Source organism: Nicotiana tabacum, chromosome 21 (genome assembly GCF_000715075.1).
Source record: "Nicotiana tabacum cultivar K326 chromosome 21, ASM71507v2, whole genome shotgun sequence".
Lineage (NCBI taxonomy): Eukaryota > Viridiplantae > Streptophyta > Magnoliopsida > Solanales > Solanaceae > Nicotiana > Nicotiana tabacum.
Genome location: NC_134100.1, coordinates 66,240,479 through 66,265,669, shown reverse-complemented (window position 1 = coordinate 66,265,669; position 25,191 = coordinate 66,240,479). Strand labels below are relative to the sequence as shown.

Below are 25,191 nucleotides of genomic sequence, written 5' to 3'. Positions count from 1 at the left end.
AATATCTTATTGTTGAGTTTTGGTGTTGAAGTTGTAAAAGCCATGATCACATTGAGGCAAAGTTGTAAATTATTGAAATACTATTCTTGTTGAGCTATTCACTTTCAGTTGCTATTGTTGAGACTCTTGTGCACATTGTGGTTGAGCCATGGGCTATTTGTTATGGAAACATTGATATTGTTGATTCTTCTGGCAAGTTGTGGCATTCGAGCACTTGAGATGCGAGTTGTAATATTGATACGCATGCAGTGGTATAAGGATATGGGTTGATATGCAGGTAGTGAGATAAGGTGGGTTTGATATGCGTGTTGCAGATGAACTATGTCACGCCCCAAACTGGAGAGGCATGGCCGGCACCCGGTGCCCTACTCGGCCCGAGCGTACCACTATGTAACCATGAATTGTAGAGGGGTATCCGTCAATTAGGTCGATGAGGCTTACCTGCAAGCTCATAACACCAAATCGAGACCGATTGGACCGTATTCTGAATCATCTGAAAATAATGTCTCTCCCATATGAGGGTAAGCATACCCAAAAGCTCATATGCATAACTGTGCAAGCCGAAGAGACCACCATGAACGTCTACAACCAGCAATACCAAACTGAACATATACACAAGGCTGGCAAGGCCACAATACTAACATACAAAATACACGGGACTCATCTATATGCCTCTAGAGATAACTGAACTGTATCATGGTCAGGACAAGGCCTCGACCTACCCATCAAACCTGTCACTACAACAAATTTGGGCTAAAACCACACTAAATTAGACAACACTTGAAAAGTGTTGCCAAAAGTATTTGTGGGCACACTTTTAAGGGGTGGCCTTTATTAAGAGTTTTAGGCCACACAATTTAGGCAACGCTTGTAAAATCTTGTTTTTAACTAGGAAGGCTATACTTTTTAAGTGTTGTCAAATTATAAAATATTTGACAACACTTACTCACAAATATTGCAACGCTTTTAAAGGGTTCTGTTTATTCATCCTAAAAATCACTCTTTATAAGCGTATTGTAAAATATTCAATAAATTTCCCCCAAATATTTCTCCTTATTATTTCTCTTAAGCGAAATATTTCCCCCCAGTTCTGAAGAGGCAAAGAAGACCTCTAAACTATTTCTCCTTTGAAATTTCCCAATCCCTTTCCGCCGTTCCGCGTACTCCGTCTCCTCCGCCGGCTTACAACGACCAAGTCCATTCAGTACAAAATATAGAGTTTCGGCAATGAAACTAACTGAGGTGGTCTTGCACCGAGTCAACTTGTGTTGGCTCCTTCGGCGGTTCTTCCTCTGCAACACCCAATCAAGTGCCGCTATCGACCTGTCTGCACCTTTCGTTCCTTTACGGAAATGGTTAACTCTGCTTCCATACTTGTATGTGCTGATCTTGTCAAACCCACTTTGATTAATCTCTCTTTACTATTACTTTTTTTGTGTTTAATTTCTTTGCTAAGAACTATATATAATTTTGGTATGGATTTTTAGTGTTTCACTCTAAATCTTGATGCATTTGAAGTTGTGAAATAAAAAACCCTTGTTGCACTTGAAGGATTGTTTAAGGGCTTCTCGTGCTTATTTTCCCTTAATATTTTCAGGTTTCAATCATAATTGTTTCTCCTATTATGAAAGAAATTAGTTTGCGTTCAATTTCTTCTATGCCTTATAAACCAACCCAAGTCTTAATATTGAAGTGTGTTCAATTTTCGACAGTTTATGCAGGGGCGACAAACTAATCCTGTCGTGATGGCGCCTATTGTGGTACTAGGAAAGCCGACCTTTCCAAGACTCTTTCAAAATTTTTAACATAAGTGAATTAAGACATTTAAAAATATCCGGAGTTTTTCATAAATACTGGGTAAAACCCAAATAAAAAAAAACATAAGTGCGAAAAAAATAGCCCGACAGGGGTGTCACCAAGTCTTGAGCATCTAGATAACCTAACTAGTACAACCAGTGTCTAAGTATTAATACAAGAGAGAAAGAAATATATAGAAGGAGAGATAAGGCCCTGCGGACGCTGGCAGCTACCTCGTAGTCTCCGGTACTCGATTCTCCCGGACTCAACGATCTCCATAATCAAATACACCTGGATCTGCACATAAAGTGCAGGGTGTAGCATGAGTACAACCGACTCAGTAGTATCAAAAATAACTAAGGAACTGAGTAGTAGTGACGAGCTAAGCAAAACAGTCCAATTATTTATTTTCACAACTTACAATAAACATGAATAAACACGTAAATTCCATAAAACCAACAAATGCCACAAAGAAATTAACAGGTAAATGCAGCAACAGGAAAAGTAAATGCAACCTCACAGCAATGTCACTCCATCACTCAGCACTCGGCACTCAGCACTCGCACTTAGTACTCAATACACTCAATACTCAATAGGTACCTGCACTCACTGGGGGTGTGTACAGACTCCGGAGGGGCTCCCAAAGCCCAAGCGCTAAGTACGGACAACTCACGTGCCATAATATCAATCCCTGGATCCGCACGGACAACTCACGTGCTACGCGGACAACTCACGTGCTATGGTATCAATACCTGGATCCGCACGGACAACTCACGTGCTGCACGGACAACTCACGTGCTGCACGGACAACTCACGTGCCTCAATCAAATACCTCACAACAGGCCCTCGGCCTTACTCAGTCATGTACCTCTCTAGCCTCACCATCATCAACAAATAAGGGAAACACAGCCCACGTCAAGTATCATAGCATATCAGCAAAAGAATAGGGACTGAGGTAAACATGTAAAATAATATCTATGACTGAGTGCAAATAATGTGAGCATGAATAAAGCCTAAGCATGATCTCTATCATGAAGGCAAACAAGTTCAACAACAAATAAACACATAACCATAGATAATAGCCATTAGGCCTCACAACCTCACGGGACGGACCAAGTCTTAATCCCTCACGGTGCACACCCACACGCCCGTCACCTAGCCTAGGTATCACTTCCAAACAATCACGTGATGTCAAATCTCCGGGTTTATACCCTCAAAGCCAGAGTTAAAATTGTTACTTACCTTAACAACGTAAAATCCTACTCTGGGATGCCCTCGTCTCTGGACTCGGTCTCCAAAAGCTCCTAATCTAACCAAAATCAGAACACTACCATTAACATAGGCTAAAGAATCGAATTCCACAATAAAAACTGCATAAATATGCCAAAAATCCGAAATCGGCCAAAACCCGGTCCCCGGGCCCATGTCTCGAAACCAGTCAAAATTGGAAGAATAATAAACCTCGTCCTCTCCCGAGTCTAGCCATATAACATTCGTCAAAATCAGACTCTGTTTGGTCTCTCAAATCCTCACTTAAAACTCTCCAAAACTCAAACCCTAACTCCCTCAATTTCACCCTAACCCCTACTAATTTCATGGCTAATCAGTGGAAAAATATCATAAACGTGTGTAATTAAACCCAAGCGACTTATCTCACTGATGTCTCGTGATTCTCCCTTGAAAAACAACGCCCTAGCTCAAAAACCCGTTCAACAATGGAGGAAAAAGGGCAAAAATTCGCGAAGTGTGATATATATAGGTTCTGCCCAGGGGTTCCGCAACTGCGACCCCATATGCGCATATGCGCTTCCGCATCTGCGGTCCCAGGTGCGCACCTGCGCATTCCACTTAACCGACCAGGCTTCGCACCTGCGGCAGATCCCTCGCACCTGCGGCCGCAGGTGCGATCCTCTCTTCGCATATGCGACTAAGCCCTAGGCCTCTATCTCCACATCTGCGAGCCTCCTACGCACCTGCGATCATCGCACCTGCGGCACCCCATCCGCAGGTGCGGCCACACCAGAACAACAGCTCCAGCTGTATTTTCAAACTTCCAAACTCCCCGATACCCATCCGAAATCATCCCGAGCCCTTCGAGACCTCAACTAATAATTCAAACAAGTCATATACCACTACCCGAACTTAGGCAAACCTTCGGAACACCCAAAACAACATCAAAACACCAATTCAACCTCGGATTCAAGCCTAAGAACTTCTAAACTTCCAAAATTCGCCAACGACGCCGAAACCTATCAAACCACGTCCGAATGACCTCAAATTTTGCACAAGCATCACAAATGACACTACGAACCTACTCCAACTTCTGAAATTCCATTCTGACCCCGATACCTAATTTTTCACTGCCGACCAAAATCGCCAAATTTCTAACTTTCGCTAATTCAAGCATAATTCTACCACGGACCTCCAAATTACATTCCGGACACACTTCTGAGTCTTATATCACCCAACGAAGCTAACCGAATCATAAAAATTCAAATCCAAATTTGTTTACTAATAAGTCAACTTTTGGTTGACTTTTCTAACTTAGCTTTCTAACTAAGAGACTTAGTGTTCATTTCATTCCGAAACTATTCCGAACCCAAACCTACCAACTCGATACAACTCAACACAGCTGAAAAACACATAAAAAAGCAGAAAGGGGGGGAAACGGGGCTATAACGCTCAGAACGATTGACCGGGTCATTACATCCTCCCTCTTAAACATACGTTCATCCTCAAATGAGTCTAACAAAAAGAACATACCTGAAATTATAGCATCTGAAGCAATAGCGTCTGGTCTGGCTGGGAGGGCATAGAAATGGGCCTGACCACCCCCCGATCTGCCTCCCCCTCTCGGTCGACCCATAGCTGACTGGGCTCCGCCCCTAGCTGGCTGAAATCCACCCCTAGCTGGCTGGGCGGTTGGTGGAGGAACTGCTGCTGGTGCCGTCGGCTGAGTACTCCGCTGTGGAGTCCCACCCAACAGCCTAGTGCAATATCTCGCAATGTGACCAAAATCCCCGCACTCGAAACAACCCCTCATCTGATGAAACTGCTGCTCTTGATGCCCAAAACAATTACCCGATGATACCTGAGTGGGCGGGGCATAATGAGAACCATGCGCTGGCAATGCACTGAATGATGACTGATTCTGCTGAAATTGGCCCTGCTGAAACTGACCTCCCTGAGGAGCACCACCGAAACCACCCTGACTGCGAGGCCTCTTAGCTTCCCTCTCAGCCCTCTCCTGACCTCGAACCATCTCAATCTGTCGAGCAATGTCGACTACCTCATCAAAGGTAACCCCAGATACTCTCTCCCTGGTCATAAGCAATCGAAGCTGAAAACCGAGGCCATTTATAAACCTCCTGATCCTTTCTCGGTCTGTGGGAACCAACCAGACCGCATGACGAGCTAACTCGGAGAACCACATCTCATAGTGTGTAACAGACATCTCACCCTAGCGAAGCTGCTCAAACTGCCTGTGTAGCTCCTCTATGCAGGACTCAGGTACAAACTTCTCCGGAAAGTGAACGGAGAGCTGCTGCCAAGAAAGGGGCGCTGCGCCAACCGGCCTACACCTCTCGTAAGCCTCCCACCAATTAAGTGCATCCCCAGAAAACAGAAAAGTAGTGAATGAGACCCCACTGGTCTCCAGAATACCCGCGGTCCGAAGCATTCTCTGACACTTATCCAAGAAACCCTGTGCATCCTCACACTCAGCACCACTAAATGACGGAGGCTAGAGTCTTCCAAACCTCTCCAATCTGCGCTGCTCATCCTCTGGCATCACAGGATCTACATAGTCTTGAGCAGCTGCAACCGGCTGGGATGGAGGTGCCCCCGGTGTCTGATGTACCTGAATAACCTGCACAGGTGTGCGGGCAATGGGAGTCTGAGTGCCTCCCCCAGCCTGAGAAGTGGCTGCGGCCGTCGAGATAGAGACTGCCTGAGCAAGGCCGGTACATGCTGTCAGAATCTGAGCTAGGGCCTCCTGAAGCCCTGGAATCACAATAGGCACAGGTGGTCCCTGAGCTGGTCCCGTCGGAACCTCTACCTCCGGGACCTGAACCTGAGCGGGAACAACTAGGGGATCTGTAGGTGCTGCCCCAGCTACTGCACTGGCGGTGACTCTGCCCCTACCACGGCCTCTACCGCGGCCTCGGCCTCTACCGCGGCCTCGGCCTCTACCGTGGCCTCTCGCAGCCCGGACTGATGGCTATCCCTCTTGACCGGTAGCACGAGTCCGCACCATATGTGAGAGAATGAAATAACAGATGTTTAGTTACTAGAATACACAGAACGCATGATAAGAATCCAAGAATGTGAAATTTTCCTAAAGGTTATGCGACCTCTAGAAGATAAGTACAGATGTCTCTGTACCGATCCGCAAGACTCTACTAAAGCCGCTCATGACTCGTAAGACCTATGTAACCTAGGCTTTGATACCGACTTATCATGACCCAAACTAACCCTGTTGTGATGGCGCCTATCGTGGTACTAGGCAAGCCAACATTTCCAAGACTCTTTCAAAATTTTTAAAATAAGTGAATTAAGACATTTAAAAATATCCGGAGTTTTTCATAAATACTGGATAAAACCCAAATAAAAACATAAGTGTGAAAAAATAGCCCGACATCGGGGTGTCACTAAGTCATGAGCATCTAGATAACCAAACTAATACAACCAGTGTCAAGTATCAATACAAGACAGAAAGAAATATATAGAAGGAGAGACAAGGCCCTGCGAACGCTGGCAGCTACCTCGTAGTTTCCGATACTCGATTTTCCCGGACTCAACGACCTCCATAATCAAACACACCTAGATCTGCACATGAAGTGCAAGGTGTAGCATGAGTACAACCGACTCAGTAGTAACATAAATAACTAAGGAACTGAGTAGTAGTGACGAGCTAAGCAAAACAGTCCAATTATTTATTTTCACAATTTACAATAAACATGAATAAACATGTAAATGCCATAAAACCAACAAATGCCACAAAGAAATTAACAGGTAAATGTAGCAACAACAAAATTAAATGCAATCTCATAGCAATGTCAGTCCATCACTCAACACTCGGCATTCAGCACTCGCACTCAACACTCAATACACTCAACACTCAATAGGTACCTGCGCTCACTGGGGGTGTGTACAGACTCCGGATGGGATCCCAAAGCCCAAGCGCTAAGCAGGGACAACTCACGTGCCATAATATCAACCCCTGGATCCGCATGGACAACTCACGTGCTACGTGGACAATTCACGCGTTATGGTATCAATACATGGATCCGTACAGATAACTCGCGTGTTGCACGGACAACTCACGTGCCTCAATCAAATACCTCACAACAGGCCCTCGGCCTTACTCAGTCATGTACCTCTCTAGCCTCACCATCATCAATAAATAAGGGAAACACAACCCACGTCAAGTATCACAGCATATTAGCAAACTAATAGGGACTGAGGTAAATATGTACAATAATATCTATGACTGAGTGCAAATAATGTGAGCATGAATAAAGCCTAAGCATGATCTCGAACATGAAGGCAAACAAGTTCAACAACAAATAAACACATAACCACATATAATAGCCATTAGGCCTCACAGCCTCATGGGACGGACCAAGTCTCAATCCTTCACGGTGCACACCCACACGCCCGTCACCTAGCGTGGGTATCACTTCCAAACAATCACGTGATGTCAAATCTCCGGGTTTATATCCTCAAAGCCAGTGTTGAAACTGTTACTTACCTTAACAACGTAAAATACTACTCCGGGACGCCCTCGTCTCTGGACTCGGTCTCCAAAAGCTCCGAATCTAACCAAAATCAGAATAATACTATCAACACAGGCTAAAGAATCGAATTCCAAAATAAAAACTGCATAAATAGGCCAAAATTCCGAAATCGGCCAAAACCCAGCCCCGGGCCCACATCTCGAAACCAGTCAAAAATGAAAGAATAATAAACCTCGTCCTATCCCGAGTCTACTATATAAAATTCGTCAAAATCGGACTCCGTTTGGTCTCTCAAATCCTCACTTAAAACTCTCCAAATCTCAAACCCTAACTCCCTCAATTTCACCCTAAACCCCTACTAATTTCATGGCTAATCAGTGGAAAAACATCATAAACGCATGTAATTAAACCCAAGCAACTTACCTCACTGATGTCTCGTGATTCTCCCTTGAAAAACACTGCCCTAGCTCAAAAACCCGTTCAACAATGGATGAAAAAGGGCAAAAATTCGCGAAGTGTGATATATATAGGTTCTGCCCAGGGGTTCCGCACCTGCGACCCCATAAGTGCATCTACGGTCCCAGGTGCGCACCTGCGCATTCCACTTAACCGACCAGGCTTCGCACCTGCGACAGATCCCTCGCACCTGTGGGCACGCAGGTGCGATCCTCTGTTCGCATCTGCGACTAAGCCCCAGGCCTCCATCTCCGCATCTGCGAGCCTCCCACGCACCTGCGATCATTGCACCTGCGGCTCCCTATCCGCAGGTGCGGCCGTACCAGAACAGCAGCTGTAGTTGCATTTTCCAACTTCCAAACTCCCTGATACCCATCCGAAATCATCTCGAGCCCCTCGGGACCTCAACCAATAATTCAAACAAGTCATATTCCACTACTCGAACTTAGTTGAACCTTCGGAATGCCCTAAACAATACCAAAACACCAATTCAACCTCGGATTCAAGCCTAAGAATTTCTAAACTTTCAAAATTTGCCAACAACGCCGAAACCTATCAAACCATGTCTGAATGACCTCAAATTTTGCACACATGTCACAAATGACACTACGAACCTACTTCAACTACCGAAATTCTATTCCGACCCCGATACCTAATTTTCCACTGCCGACCAAAATCGTCAAATTTCTAACTTTCGCCAATTCAAGCTTAATTCTACCACGGACTTCCAAATTACATTTCGGACACACTCCTGAGTCTAAAATCACCCAACGAAGCTAACCGAATCATAAAAATCCAAATCCGAATTCGTTTACTCATAAGTCAACTTCCGATTGACTTTTCTAACTTAGCTTTCTAACTAAGAGACTAAGTGTTCATTTCATTCCAAAACTATTCCGAACCCAAACCTACCAACTCGATACAACTCAACACAGCTGAAAAACACATAAAGAAGTAGAAATGGGGGGAAACGGGGCTATAACTCTCAGAACGACTGACCGAGTCGTTATAATACAAGGGCGAGATAAGTAAATCTGATCATCAATGACAGTGGTAAAAGATTTGAAAATTCTTCTCTAGAGGAGATATGTGAGAGTTTGATATGATATTGTGTTTGTGTTTTATCCTTTTTCTTTCCTTTGGATATATGCTTGCTCACTACTAAAAGGTTTTATACTGGATTAGTATGAATATAATATCATTTTTTGATAGGTATGAATATGGTATCGTTATGGAAAAAATCAGGTCTGCATTGAATTTGTCATGGTGGCAGTCAGATAGATATTATTTATGTGGTTTTGTGATATTATCTTGTAGTTGCTATCATCTACATTGCTTTTCGTATTGGAATGCCTCCATGAAACTCCACATTGTATCTGTCCAAACAGTGAATTTCCCTCCATTGTTATCAAGAGTTGTGCTAATATTATACTTTGTGAATCAAGTTGCTGATATTTCTATAGTGTAACACTTAAAATCTTTGATCTGACTAATAACTTTACGGTAGTAATCTAACTTATATGGTTAGGTTCCTTTTGTTTTTCCATGCCTGAGAATGTTACTAATATAATCTAAATTCTGTGATTAGGTTCAGTATGTAGATATTTCATTTTTTACTTGCATTTTGCCTATCTATTGATACTGGAAAAAATAGAAACTTGCAGATTCACTGCCTATTACAAATTCTACTTAGTTCATGCTTGTAAAATATTTCCTATGGCACGTGTAAATATTGGCATAATAAATAAGTAATGGCTATTACTTCATTATAATAACTACTAGTATATAATTTATTATCAATCTAACTGGATGCCAATCTAGCCAGTTGATTTATAAATTGCGAGTTTCATATTTATAGATATTCCTGTAAAATTTGAGTGTGTTGAAACTTTCTGTTTCAAAATACCTTGAATGAAAGTAAGACTATTGCATTCCGTAAGGAACATAAAGATTTTTGGACTTTTGCCAAGTATTTTTATGCTTCAAAAGAAATATTATATATTAAATATTGTTAATATTACAACCCATACAAAGTTAGTTAATTCTTCTTGATTTTGGATTTATCATCCATGTTTAGCATACTGAAGTCTTTTCCATGTACTAGGTATTCATCTGAGTTATGGTTATTCATTAATGCATTCAGGAAGCTTACTTGTGACTTTTAGTGTAATGTGATTTGGAATTTCCCTTGGTATTTAGGTTGATTCATAACCATATGAAAAGAGACATACATTGGCAGAATTTAGTTGAGAACCCAAAGCAGAGATATGCACTCTATAAGGTTACTTAAGTAATATCTGATAATTTTCTATCCAGTTATACAATTTCTTTATCTTTCAAGCTTCTAGCCCGTAGAATTGTGAAACATATACTATTGTTGAAGCCGAAACTGTAATTTTATCCATCAGTTATTTTCTCTAAAATCAGTACTCCATTATAACATATGTTCAACTTCATTAGAAAGTTTTATGTTTCATACCACCTGGAAATTAGAAAAATATATCATACCACCTAAAAGTTTATTCCTTCTTATTCCTTAGTTTTATCATCTTTGAGGACATTCATAAGGCGAAGCGAAAAGCATCTTACCTACATATTTGTGAAATCAAACGAATTATTTTCTTATACAAAGAACATAAAAATATCATGTTTATGCAAGAGGGGTCGTCCATGCATTCAAAAGTTACTGCTTTCTAACAGAGACATGGTGTACAAGTAGCTTCCAAATGTCATTTTCTCTGTTGAAAGTATTGTGCATCTGATTGGTGAAGATAAATGCTAAGTCTGATAGTTTGTTATTACATATTCTATCAGAAGATCACTGTTAAGTTTGTAATCCTTCTATATAATGAGGCCAACTAAAATAGGATTATATAAAGTTATTTGCCTATGGTGGTGTAAACTGTTCTATATTCACTACTCACTGAAACATATAAGAAATTACTCTGAATGTCAAATGGCTATTGATTTCGGTTTGTCCTCTCATCCATTGTCTTCTGCCCTGGTAGTACTACTTTTTCATTGTTAATAGTGTTGTGCTTTTGATTTGTGAAAATATGCTCATTTGAGTTTGCACTTGTATAATATTGGTTTCTATCTAACTTTTAATTTAATTTAATTTTAAATTTGTAGGAAAATTCTGGAGATGGAATTGAAAACGGTGGACTAGATCAAATTGATTTATCGAAAGCTAATGACGAAGAGTTATAGACCATTATAATGTTTATGATATAATATGAATATATATGATTTTGTAAGGTTAATGGCTGGCAGGCACCTTGAAACAATTGATTTTATTATTTGATGTAGTATATGAAATATTCCTTCTTCAAAGTTCATTGCACTCTGGCCTCTTCCCTAATCACCTCCAGTCGCTTCTGCGACCTACCTCCTCACTTCTGTGACGCCTCATCCGCAGGTGCGGTTCCACTTCTGCGGACACTCGACCGCATCTGCGATCTCAACCTTCCCCAGCGAAATCTGCTTCTGCGCTAACCTAGCCGCTTCGGATTCGCATCTGCGGCCCTCTTTCCGCAAGTGCAATTGCACCAGCAATTGGCCAAAACCAGCATTCCTCAACTTCAAATTTCGATCTGATTCCAATCTGAAACTCACCCGAGGCCCCCGAGATCCCATCCATTCACACCAACAAGTCCCAATACCTCATACAAACTTACCCAAAGGCTCGAAACTCCATAAATAACACTAAAATCATGAATCGACGATCAAAATTTCACTTTTAACTTTCAAGCTTCCAAACTTCAATGAACGCGTCAGATTCATTTCAAAATATTCTGGAATGATGCCAAACTTTGCGCACAAGTTATAAATCACAATATGAACCTATTTCAAGGCTCGAAATCCTAAACGTATAACGATAATATAAAAATCCACTTCAAACTAACTTATAAAATTTTGAACTTCCAAAAATGCCAACTTACCATAATAGACGCTGAAATACTCCCTTACCACCCGAAACTCAATCCGAACATACGCCCAAGTTCAAAATCATCATACGAACCTATTGGAATTTTCAAATTCTGATTCTGAAGTTGTTTACTCAATAGTCAAACCATAGTCAATTCTCCCAACTTAAAGCTTGCGAAAATTAGAACTTTCCTCCCTAATCAACTCCGAACTTCCCGAAGTTCAAATTCGACCATACGTACAAGTAATAATGCCTGAAATGAAGCTACTCAAGGCCTCAAACTACCAAACGATGCGCTAGAGCTCAAAATAACTGGTGGAGTCATTACACTAAGGATGTTAGAAATATATATTTGAGTGATATGGAGTACAAGTCAGCTACAATGCATGTGTTGCTAAATTGTCCTGAAGTTCAACCATTTTTTAAGTAAGTATTGATTTATTAGTAATCAAAATATAAAATTTACAGTGATTACGTATTGATGCAACTACTAAATTATTTTTCTGTGTCACAGTCATTTTGTGGGTCAATTTGGCTACGATGCTGTATATGCGAGTTTTGATATGTGGTTCAAACTGTTTATAATTTTATCCTGATAATGTACTTCTAAAGTTCCCGCTTTATATATATATTCGATTATGCTAAATTATGAGTTTTTTAACTCTATGTAGGTAAATAATTCAAATAATGGTGTAAATTAATTTTTGAAAGATATATCTTGGGGACCTGGGCTTAAGGTCACAACAATGTCTAAGTACGTTGTGAATGGTTATAAGTTTCATACGGAGGAATGCTCTAAGAATAAAAATAGCAACAACATCGGGGTGTGGGTTCAAGGTGGTGATGGCAACCAAGTTGGAGATATTGATTACTATGGTGTGGTCAAAGAAATATTACAACTAGAATATATAGGTTGTCCATATAAAAAATTGATACTCTGTAGATGTAAGTGGTTTGACCCAAATCCAATAAGAGGTACAAAAGTATACCACCAATACAACATAATTGAGGTTGATTATATGAGGGAGTATGATTGCTATGATCCTTTCATAATTGCACATAACGTTAGGCGAGTGTATTATGCTCATTATCCATTGTGGCAGAATAAGTCTGATTGGTGGGTTGTAACAAAAACTAAGCCCGTAGGTAGGGTGGGAGTCGAGAATGTGTTAGATGTTACATATCAAAATGATATCTTCAATGTTCACCAAATAGTGGACGATCGGTTATAAAATGATTTGGAACATCCTGAACGCATATTGGAAGAAGTTGATGTAAATGAAGTAACAATTATAGAACATGAGGACGAATAATCAACTGGTGAAATTGATACAAATGAGGACGAAGAATTCTCGGATGAGGAACAATACGTCGATGAGGATTAACAAGTTGGTTTTTTAAAATCACTCTCGTGGTATAGCTAGTTTCTTATTTTTCATTCTAAATATGTATTATATTATGCAGATGGCAGGCAAGGGTCAAGGTAACAATGACCCTACTAGTTTTCGGGGTTGAGAAAAGGTTAGGAAGGGAAAGAGGAGGGTAGAATCAGGGGATAATACTACTCTCTCAGTTCCACCCTATTCACATATGCCTATGTCTTGTCCTCTAACACATGGCTATACTAAGCTTCCATGGCATCATCGGGCCTATACTTTCATCCAGACACCGGGTCTTCCATAACAGGGCCATATGACTATACGTCCATCAAACAGTCCAGCTGCCTCTCATCCACCTAGATCGCAGCCATATGCATCACATCCATGTGGATCGCATCCCTACATATCACATCCACATGGATCACAGCCATCCATATCACAACCACATAGGTCATAGCCATTTGTATCATAGCCACATGGATCGCATTCAGTTATGTCGCAATCACAAGGATTGCAACCATCTTCATCATCTACTCCATCCATTTCAGGACTTCGCCTTGCGAGACCGAAGCTCTGAGCCCCCATCTATACCATCTACACATGCCTCTGATATACATGCTGAGGATGATGATCCAGAGGTAGTGCATTATGATCACTATGGCAGGATCATCATAGTCCTTGAGGGTAACAGGTAAGAGTTATTTGTTATTTTTGCGTTTATTGTTTTATAATATTTTTATGTATTTTTATTGTTAAATTGCAGGTTCAGGATGGGTAAGAAGACTACGAAGATAATCACCAATGCTATCAAAAAGCTTTATGATGGCCCCTATATGACTTAGAGTGATTTCCCATACTCGGCGAAGGAGCAAATTTTCAATCAGTTTAAGGTATAAATGTTCTCTTAAATAGTTTAATAGTTTATATTTATGATGTTTCCATCTAATATTTAACATTTGAAATACAGAGTAAGTGTGTATGGGAAGATCGTTATAGCGAGGAAGTTGCTGCAAATTTTTATCTTAAAGTCCGTAAGAGATTGGCGGATCATTTCTCGGATGGTAGAAAGAAGAACAAGAGACCTGACTGGTGTCTGTAGCCTTTATGGGATGATTTGTTAAGGCAATGGCAGACTGAGGATTTCTTACAGAAGAGCAAACTAGGAAAGAAAGATCGCTCATCCAAGAAAGGAGGCTTCTTGCACACTGGGGTGCTATCAGCACCAGGACAATAAGAAGAAGATTGGTAATTGCTTAAATTAAGTCTTTAGTTTTCTAAGTATATAAATTCTATTTATTAATCAAATTAATTTATTTTCAGGAAGAAAAGTATGGGTGTCCAATGCACCAAGATGAAGATGCATATTTTAAAGAAGAAGAAAGAGGAGCATGCAGATAGGTGGGTCGAGGACCGGGCAGAGGATACATATGTAAGCTTTCAATTTTTCTTAAGTGGTATAATTTACTTTTATTAGATTTTTTATATACTAATTTAATTTGAAATAACGTAGGGTCACTACCAAAGTACCATGGAGGACTTCATTCATAGTCAGCCAGTTGGTGAATTAGGCGAGCCAACCCAACCTTCGGACGAGGATGCTGAAAGAATATGGTTGGAGGTTGTTGGCGGTCCAAAAAAGGGGAAGGTATACGGGCTTCTTGAGAAAACATTTCATTGCTACAGGTGTGGAATGCAAGAAATGGGGACTTTCTCACAATGCGAGGCATTTAATAGGGAGAGCCTCTATGCTATGCAGGAGACAGTGACAAGGCTTACATCCGAGCTAGAAGCGGCCAAGGAAAGAGAAAGGGTTAGAGATGCTCAATTTCTTGGTATGCAAGCTCAGATCAGAACTCTCCTTTCTACTGGAGATTTTCGGTTGCCCAGGTCTCGTGAGTCATTGCCAGAGGCTCGACCTCCACGTGATCATTCCTCCCGTCCTCCCCGTGATCGTTCTTCCCTTCATCTACAAGACCGTTCTTACCGTCTTGTAGATAAAAGTTTATCAGATAGTGGTGATGCCGTAGAAAAGACCATTTGACCAATAATTTGGTATACTTTGAACTAGACTAATAGAACTAGTTTTGAATTAGAATGAAATATTTTGAACTTGTTGTAATTACTTAGTTTTTGATTGATTTTGAATTTTGATGTTTAATTGAACTTGTTAGTTTTAAAGTATTAATTGGATGTTTGGTTGGATATGGGTGTGGTTGGATTTGTGGTGAATTAAGGGTTGTTTTTGGTGAATTGGGGGTTGTTTGATGTGAATTGGGGGTTATTGGTATGCTGAAATATATGTTTTTATTTGGCTGGTAGTGTAGCTACCAAAACAGGCACTTTTTGGCAAAATCATTCCTAGAAAACCGACCAACCTTGATCGGTAACTAAAAAATATTAAATTGCAAAATACCGACCAATGTTGGTCAGTTAATTGTCACGATCCCAATTTACCTCCATAGGATGATGTGACGGTACCTAGTCTCTACGACTAGGAAAGCCTAACAATATGCAGAAATAACAGAAACAAGAATTTAGAGCTTCAAAACTTCAGCAACTACACAAATAAAATCTGTAACTCAATATGTACAACTCCCAAAACCTGGTGGATTATAAGTCACAGCTCTAAGTAACAGTGTTGAACAAATCCTATACATCACTATCTATAATAGGAAAAAGAAATAAGGAAAAATAGGATAGAAGGGGATTATGAGGCCTGCGGACGCGGATAAGTGTACCTTGAAGTCTACAAGGCAAGCTCAGCTCACTAGTGTCGGGACTGATAGGAAGTACCTAGATCTACACAAATATATGTGCCGAAGAGTAGCATGAGTACACCACAATGGTACCTAGTAAGTGCCAAGCCTAATCTCGGTAGAGTAGTGACGAGGTTAGTTCAGGGACCTACTGGAAATAAATAAGAAACAAAGAAAGAGTATAAAAGTAAAACAAGGATACCAACAGAATGAGACAATTAATGAAATACACCGAGAATAGCTACACGAAACTATGACAAATAATACTTCGTAGAAGAGAAAACAAGGAATGCTATACCACGGAACAAAACAACAGAAAGACAAGTGAAGAAATAGAAAGTATCAACAAGAGTCACTACTGAGGTACCGCCTCATAGTCTCAAATCATAAATAATTTCACAATCTTTCTTTATATCACCGCGGGAGCCGTTACATTTAGTTTTGAAAATCTTTTTTTTTCGAAATAGCATCCCGCATTTTAGCCCACTTTATCACACCGCATGGCTTCTAGTAGTTCCCCTACTGGCCACACGTATCACGCCCACCTTATCTCACCGCATGCATTTCAATACCCAGACCTTATACCATCACATGTGTATCAATATCATAACGTATCACAAATCGCACCTCAAGTGCTCAAAATCACAATTTGCCAGAGAAATCAAACAATAAAAGAATTTCACTAAAAGGAGCTCACGGCCCAACCACAATGTACACAAAGTCTCAATAGAAATCATAGCCTTTGCAACTCAATTCCAACTTTAACAACAAGATATTCCAAGAAATAGCAATTTCAATAAAGGATTCTACCGTTAAATAATGAATACGGAATAGAGGAACAAGAATTTCAAATACACATGTAGAGCAATTAGCAAGTAAGGGATAAGACAAGTAGACATGTGAAATTAGACTAGAAATGAAGACTACAACATGTTAAAATAACTCAATTAAGACATGAAAGGAATTTACATAGCTAAAAACTGGTAATTTCCATATTTAGCCCGTGTACATACTCGTCCGCTAGCGTACACGGCTCTTACAGATCACAATTATCAAGTAACACCAATCCTAAGGGAATATTTCCCCCACACAAAGTTATGCAAGTCACTTACCTCAACCCATGCTAAAACAATCGACTAGAAGGCTTTTCCCTCGATTTTCCAACTCCGAACGGCTCGAATCTAGCAAAAACAATTTCATACGATAAATATATCTATAGGAAACTAATTCAAATAATGAAATTTCAATCTTTTGAAAAATTTACCCAAAAAGTCATCCCGGCCCCGCGTCTCGGAACCTGATCAAAATTATAAAATCTGAACACCCATTCGATATTGAGTCCAACCATGCAAGAAATATCCAAATCGGACCTCATTTTGCCTTTCAAAATCCAAAAACTTAGTCTAAGAAGTTCTACCACTTTTTCCCAATTTTTCCATCTCCAATCCTTAATTATATAATAATAACAATGATAGATTAGTGTAATTTAACCAAAATCGAGTTAAGAATTCCTACCCCAACAATTCCTCTGAAAATCCCTCCAAATTTCATCTCCCACCGAGCTTCCAAAATCCAAAATGAAATATGAATCAAAACCCTCGAAAATTCCCGTTTTTTGCCAGTTAAACCGCAACTGCGACCTTGCTGCCACATGTGTGACTCTGCACCTGCAGAATTTCCATCGCAGGTGCGGATTCCACTTACCCAGGCAAGTTCTGCTTATGCGGACAAGCTTCACACCTGCGAGTGCGCTCCTGCGGAGCCTTCTCCGCTTCTGCGATGATCGATCAATCAACCTTCCTTCGCATCTGCGACCATCCTCCGCACCTGCGGATGCGCAGATGCGGTCAACACCTCGCACTTGCGATCCCGATTGGGCTAGGAAATTTCCTATTGTACGACCAGTAGATCGCTTTTGCGAGCCTTCACCTATGGCCATTCCTTCTGCAGGTGCAAAAACACCAGAAGCTGGGCACCTTCAGCAAATCCAACAAGTCCATAGTTGATCCGATTTCAATCCGATTCACACCCGGGTCCCCCAGGATCCCTTCCGAATATATCAGCTAGTTCCAAAACACATAACGAACCTTCTCGAGGCCATAAATCACATCAAACAACTTAAATTCTATGAATTGTAACCGAAATTCAAGCCAAAGCAACTATGAACTTCAGAATTCCGAAACCAACGCCGATTCATACCAAAATAACTCTGGTTGACACCAATTTTTGCACACAAGTCATAAATGACATTATGGACCTATTTCAACTTTCAGAATTGGGATCTGACCCCGATATCAATAAGTTCCACTCCCGGTCAAACTTTCTAAAATCTTCCATTTTTCCAACATTAACCATACGGAGTTATCGGGACCATCAAAACTCCATTTCGGAGTCGTCTTCACATAAGTCAAACTACGGTCAAGTCCTACAACATAAACTTCCAACTTAGGGACTATGTGTCCCATTTCACGTAACCACAATATAACATAGAGGGAGCGTAAGTTAGGGGATAAAATACTCAAAACGACCAGCTAAGTCGTTATATCCTCCTCCTTTTAAAATAAATGTTCATCCTCGAACGAGTATATAGGCATACCTAAAGCGGTAAAAAGATGAGGATAATGGCTAGCCATATCATGCTGGGTCTCCCAAGTTGCTTCCTCGACTAGCTGACCCCTCCACTGAACCTTCACTGAAACAATGTTCTTCGACCTCAACTTTCAAACCTTCCTGTCCAAAATGGCCACCGGCTCCTCAACATAAGATAGATCATTGTCCAACTAGACTGAACTGAAGTCTAAAACATGAGACGGATCGTCGTGATACTTCCGGAGCATATAAATATGGAATACTGGATGAACTGCAGCTAGACTAGGTGGTAGTGCAAGCCTGTAGGCCACCTCTCCAATCCTCTCAAGGATATCAAAAGGCCCGATATACCTAGGGCTCAACTTGCCCTTCTTCCCGAACCTCATAACACCCTTCATGGGCAAAACCCGGAGAAAGACCTACACCACAACCATGAATGCAACGTCGCGAACCTTCGGATCCGCATAGCTCTTCTGTCTAGATTGGGCTATACGAAGTCGATCATGAATCAATTTAACCTTTTCCAAAGTATCCTGAACTAAGTCTGTACCCAATAGCCTAGTCCCACCCAGCTCAAACCAACACACCGGAGACCGACACCGTCTATCATACAAAGCCTCCTACGGAGCCATCTGAATGCTCGACTGGTAACTGTTGTTGTAGGCAAACTCCGCAAGTGGAAAGAACTGATCCCAATAACCCCCAAACTCCATCACACATGAATGGAGCATATCCTCCAATATCTAAATAGTGCGCTCAGATAGTCCGTCCGTTTTAGGGTGAAATGTTATGCTCAACTCAACCCGAGTACCTAACTCATATTGTACGGCTCTCCAGAACAGTGATATAAACTGCGTACCTCGGTCAGAGATGATGGATACCGGCACACCATGAAGCCTGACAATCTCGCGAATATAAACTCGAGCCGCTGCTCAGAAGAATAAGCAGTCACCTCTGGAATGAAAAGAGTCGACTTGGTCGACCTATCCACAATCACCCAAACTGCATCGAACTTCCTCTGAGTCCGTGGGAGCCCAACAACAAAATCCATAGTAATCCACTCCCATTTCCACTCTGGAATCTCTAGCTTGTGAAGCAATCCACCTGGCCGCTGATGCTCATACTTCACTTGCTGACAGTTTAGGCACCAAGCTACATACTCCACTATGTCCTTCTTCATTCTCCTCCATTAATAATGTTATCTCAGGTCCTGATACATCTTCGCAGCACCTGGATAAATGGAGTACTACGAACTGTGAGGCTCTTGGAGAATCAATGCACGCAACCCATCTACATTGGGCACACATAGCCTGCCCAACATCCATAGCCTGCCCTATATCCGTAATACACTGTTATCTCCAACAGTGACCTCTTTGGCATCGCTATGCTGAACCGTGTCCTTAAGGACAAGAAGATGGGGGTCGTCATACTGTCGCTCTCTGATACGATCATGAAGAGAAGACCGAGAAACCACACAAGACAAAACTCGACCCGGCTTAGAAACATCCAGTCTAACAAACTGCTTGGCCAAGGCTTGAACATCCAATGCTAATGGCCTCTCCGCTGCCGGTAGATATGCTACACTACCCAAGCTCTCCGCCTTGTGACTCAAGGCATCAGCCACCATATTGGCCTTCCCGGGATAATATAGAATGGTGATATCATAGTCCTTAAGCAACTCTAATCATCTCCGGTAACACAAGTTAAGATCCTTCTATTTGAACATATGCTGCAGACTCCGGTGGTCAGTGTCGATCTCACAAGGAACACCATACAAATAGTGCCGCCAAATCTTCAAGGCATGAATAATATCTGCTAACTCAAGGTCATGGACAAGATAGTTCTTCTCATGTACCTTTAGCTGTCTAAACGCGTAGGCAATCACGCTACCGTCCTGCATCAATATCGCGCTGAGACCAATACGAGACGTATCACAATACACAGTATAACACCCCAAACTTGTAGGCAATACCAATATTGGGGTTGTAGTCAAAGCAGTCTTGAGCTTTTGAAAGCTCTCCTCATACTCCTCGGTCCACCTAAGCGTAGCACCCTTCTGGGTCAATCTAGTCATAGGGGGACAAATCGACGGTAATACCCTACCAAACCAAGAAAACTCCGGATCTCTGTAGCTGAAGACGGTCTAGGCCAACTCTGCACTGCTTCAATCTTCTTCGGATCTACCTTGATCCCCTCACTCGACACTACATGGCCCAAAAAAACTACTGAATCAAGCTAGAATTCACACTTTGAAAATTTTGCATATAACTTCTTTTCTCTCAAGTTCTGGAGCACAGTCCTCAGGTGTTGCTCATGACCCTCCCGGCTCCGGGAGTATACTAGAATGCCATCAATAAACAGAATGATGAATGAGTCAAGATAGGGCTGTAATACATTGTTCATCAAGTGCATGAATGCTATTAGGGCATTGGTCAGCCCAAATGACATCATAAGGAACTCGTAATGACCATACCGAGTCCTGCCGGTAGTCTTCAGGATATATGGCTCCCTAATCTTCAACTGCTGATAGCCCGAACACAAGTCAATCTTGGAGAACACTCTGGAACCCTGTAGCTGATCAAATAGGTCATCAGTATGTGGCAATGGATACCTGTTCTTCATTGTAACCTTGTTCAACTGGCGATAATCAATACACATGCACATAGAACCATCCTTCATCTTTACAAACAAGACTAGAGTACCCCAAGGCGACACATAGGCCGAATGAAACCCTTATCAAGCAACTCCTGCAACTTCAACTCTGTCGGGGCCATACGATATGGTGGAATAGAAATGGGTTTGGTGCCCGATAACAAATCAATATCAAAATCGACATCACTGTCAGGCGGCATGCCCGGAAGATCCACCGGAAATATATCTGGATAATCCCTCACTACCGAAACTGACTCCACGGTAGGAGTATCAACACTGACAACCTTCACAAAGTCTAGATAAGCATTACACCCCTTCTCAACCATACATTGAGCCTTTATAAATGAGATAACCCTGCTAAGAACATAATCTAAAGTACCTCTCCACTCTAACCGTGGCAAACCTGGCATAGCTAGTGTCACAATCTTGGTGTGACAATCAAGAATAACATGATAGGGAAACAACTAATCCATGCCCAAAATAACATCAAAATCTACCATACTGAGAAACAATAAACTGGCTCTAGTATCAAAACCACTAAGAACAACCAAACATGACCGATACACAGGCTCAACGATAAGGGAATCTCCCACATAAATGGACACATAGACGTGAGAACTCAAGGAATCACAGGATATACCCAAATATGGAGCAAAGTATGATGACACATAGGAATAACTGAAGCCTGGATCAAATAAGATTGATGCATCTCTATGACAAACCGGAACAATACCTGTGATAACTTAGTCGAATACAACGGCCTCTGTCCTAGCAGGAAGGGCATAATATCTGGCATGGCCTCCCCCTCTAGGGCGACCTCTACTTGCCCGACCTCCACCTCTAGCTGACTGTGCAGGTGGAGTGGCAGCTAGTGCGGTAACCGAGGACTAAGAAGCTTGAGGACCCGGTGGAATATGCGGAGCCTGAGTAATCTATGGAGGTGCACCCCTCCTGAGTCTGGGGCAATCCCTCACCATATGACGAGTGTCACCACATTCAAAATAGGATCTCGGAGGATGTGGCTATTGTGGCTGGCTGAGGCATGATCAGTTGGACTGACCGTTGAAAACACCCCGGGCAGAAGGTGCACTAGACAACAGTGGTGCATAATAGGGAGTCTGAGGCCAAGAAGTGGTCAGAATACCGCTGGAAGATGGAAGTGCCGAATGAACAAGGCGACTCACATAGCCCCTACCATGACGAGCTACAACTGGGGCATGGGCACCACTATAAGTGATAGAATCACGAGGCCTCTTCGCATCCCTCCCCTCTCTCTCCTAGGCCCACATACCCGCCAACCTCCTAGCAATCTCCACTACATGCTGGTATGCGATGTCCATCTCCAACTCTCGAGCCATGCTAAATTTGATATCCGAGTTGAGCCCCTCGATAAATCGATGGATTCGCTCTCTAACCGTAGCAACCAAGGCTGGTGCATGCCTAGACAAATCACTCAATCAGATCGCATACTCCGACACGGTCATAGAACCCTGTGGAACTGCTCAAAATCTGCGCGCCATGCTTCTCTGAGACTCTATGGAACAAACTCCCTCAAGAACATATCTGAGAACTAAGCCCAAGTGAGTGAAGTTGCCTCAGCCCGACTACCCAACTCATATGCTCGCCAGCACTTATAAGCCGCTCCCTTAAGCTGGAACGTAGTGAAAGCAACCCCACTAGACTCCACAATACCCATAGTATGGAGGATACGGTGGCACTCCTCATAAAAACCCCGGGCATCCTCTGACGCCAAGTCGCTGAAAGTAGGATGGTGGCACTTCTTGTACCTCTCGAGCCTGAGTTACTCCCCCTCAGAAGTTGTTGCCCTAATCTCGGGCTGAACAGGGGCGACCGTTTATACTTGTATGACCTCTGGGACTTAGTCAACCTGGATCCACTGCTCTGGGTACGGGCGATGGGAGTCTGTGCTCCTCCCCCAGCCTAAGATGTGGCAGGAGCAAGTGGTATCAACCCTGCTTGAGCCAAAGTGCCGAACATGCTCAAAAACTAGGCGAGAGTCTCCTGGAGTGTTGGGGTAGTAACAGGCGTCTCAAGTGCCTGCTCTCCAATTGGAGCTACTGGTGGCTCCTCTGTAGCAGCTAGCGCATGTGCTCTGGCTTCACCACATGGACGTCCTCTGCCTCCACCCCGGCCCCGGACTCTCACGGCTCTAGCAGGGGCGCGGGTGTCTGGTCATCTAATCCGGTTGTACGTGTCCTCATCATCTATACGAGAATAGAAAGACAGAAATTTAGAATCCCGAAGTCAATAATTTCGCATGATAAGGAATCAAAGAAGAGAAGTTTTTCCTAACAATTTATAGGCTCCCGAACATAAGTACAAACGTTTTCGTACCGATCCGCGAGACTTTACTAAAGCTACTTGTGACTCATAACACCTATAAACCTAGAGCTCTGATACCAACTTATCACTACCCCAATTTTCCTTCGTAGGATGCCGTGACGGAACCTAGTCTCTATGACTAGGTTAGCCTAACAACATGCGGAATAATTGAAATAACAACTTAGAATCTCAAAACTTCAGCAACCACATAAATAAAATCTGTAACTCAATATGTACAACTCCCAAAACCTGGTGAAATATAAGTCACAAGCTCTAAGTAACAATACTGAACAAATCCTATACATCATTGTCTATAATAGGATAAAGAAATAAGGAAAAATAGGATAGAAGGAGACTTTGAGGCCTGCGGACACAGACAAGTATACCTTGAAGTCTCTAAAGAAAGCTCAGCTCACTAGTGCCGGAACTGATAGGAAGTACCTGGATCTGCACAAAAATATGTGCAAAAGAGTAGCATGAGTACACCACAACGGTACCTAGTAAGTGCCAAGCCTAACCTCGGTAGAGTAGTGATGAGGTCAGGTCAGGGCCCTACTGGAAATAAATAAGAAACAGAGCAAGAGTATAACAGTGAAACAATGATAGCAATAGAATGAGACAATCAATGACATACACCGAGAATAGATACACAGAACTACGACAAACAATACTTTATAGAAAAGAAAACAAGGAATGCTATAACATGGAACAAAACAACATAAACACAAGTGAAGAAATAGAAAGTATCAACAAGATTCACTACTGAGGTATCACCTCGTAGTCTCAAATCACAAATCATTTCACAATCTTACCTTATATCACCACGGTAGCCTTTATATTTAGTTTTGAAAGTCATTTTTTCCCGAAATAGCATCCCTCGTTTTAGCCCACCTTATCGCACCGCATGGCTTCTAATAGTTCCCCTACTAGCCACGTGTATCAAGCCCGCCTTATCTCACAGCATGCGTTTCAACACCCAGACCTTATACCACAGCATGCGTTTCAACATCCAGACCTTATACCACATCATGCGTATCAATATCATAACGTATCACAAATCGCACTTTAAATGTCCAATATCACAATTTGCCAGAGAAACCAAATAGTAACAAAATTTCACTAAAAGGAGCCAACGGCCCAACCACAAATATATACAAAGTTACAAAATAATTACGGCTTTTGCAACTCAATACCAACTTTAACAACAAGATATTCCAAGAAATAGCAATTTTAATAAAGGATTCTACCGTTAAATAATGAATACCGAATAAAGAAACAAGAATTTCAACTAAACATGTAGAATAATTAGCAAGTAAGGGATAAGACAAGTAAACATGTGAAATTAGACTAGAAATGAAGACTACAACATGTTAAAATAACTCAATTAAGATATGAAAGAAATTTACATAGCTAAAAATCTGTAATTTCCATATTTAGCCCGTGTTCACACTCGTCACCTTGCGTATACGGCTCTTACACATCACAATTATCACAAGTAACAACAATCCAAAGGGAAAATTTCCCCCACACAAAGTTAGGCAAGCCACTTACCT

The 25,191-nt window shown here is 41.8% G+C and overlaps 1 long non-coding RNA gene across 1 annotated transcript; it reads left to right on the top strand.

Annotated features, from left to right (window-relative positions):
- The first annotated feature begins 808 nt into the window (after positions 1–808).
- LOC142175499 (uncharacterized) lies at positions 809–11,329 on the top strand. The gene is made up of 2 exons (XR_012704607.1): positions 809–1,376; positions 11,124–11,329. It is a non-coding gene; the product is annotated as an uncharacterized LOC142175499 (long non-coding RNA).
- Positions 11,330–25,191: the final 13,862 nt, after the last annotated feature.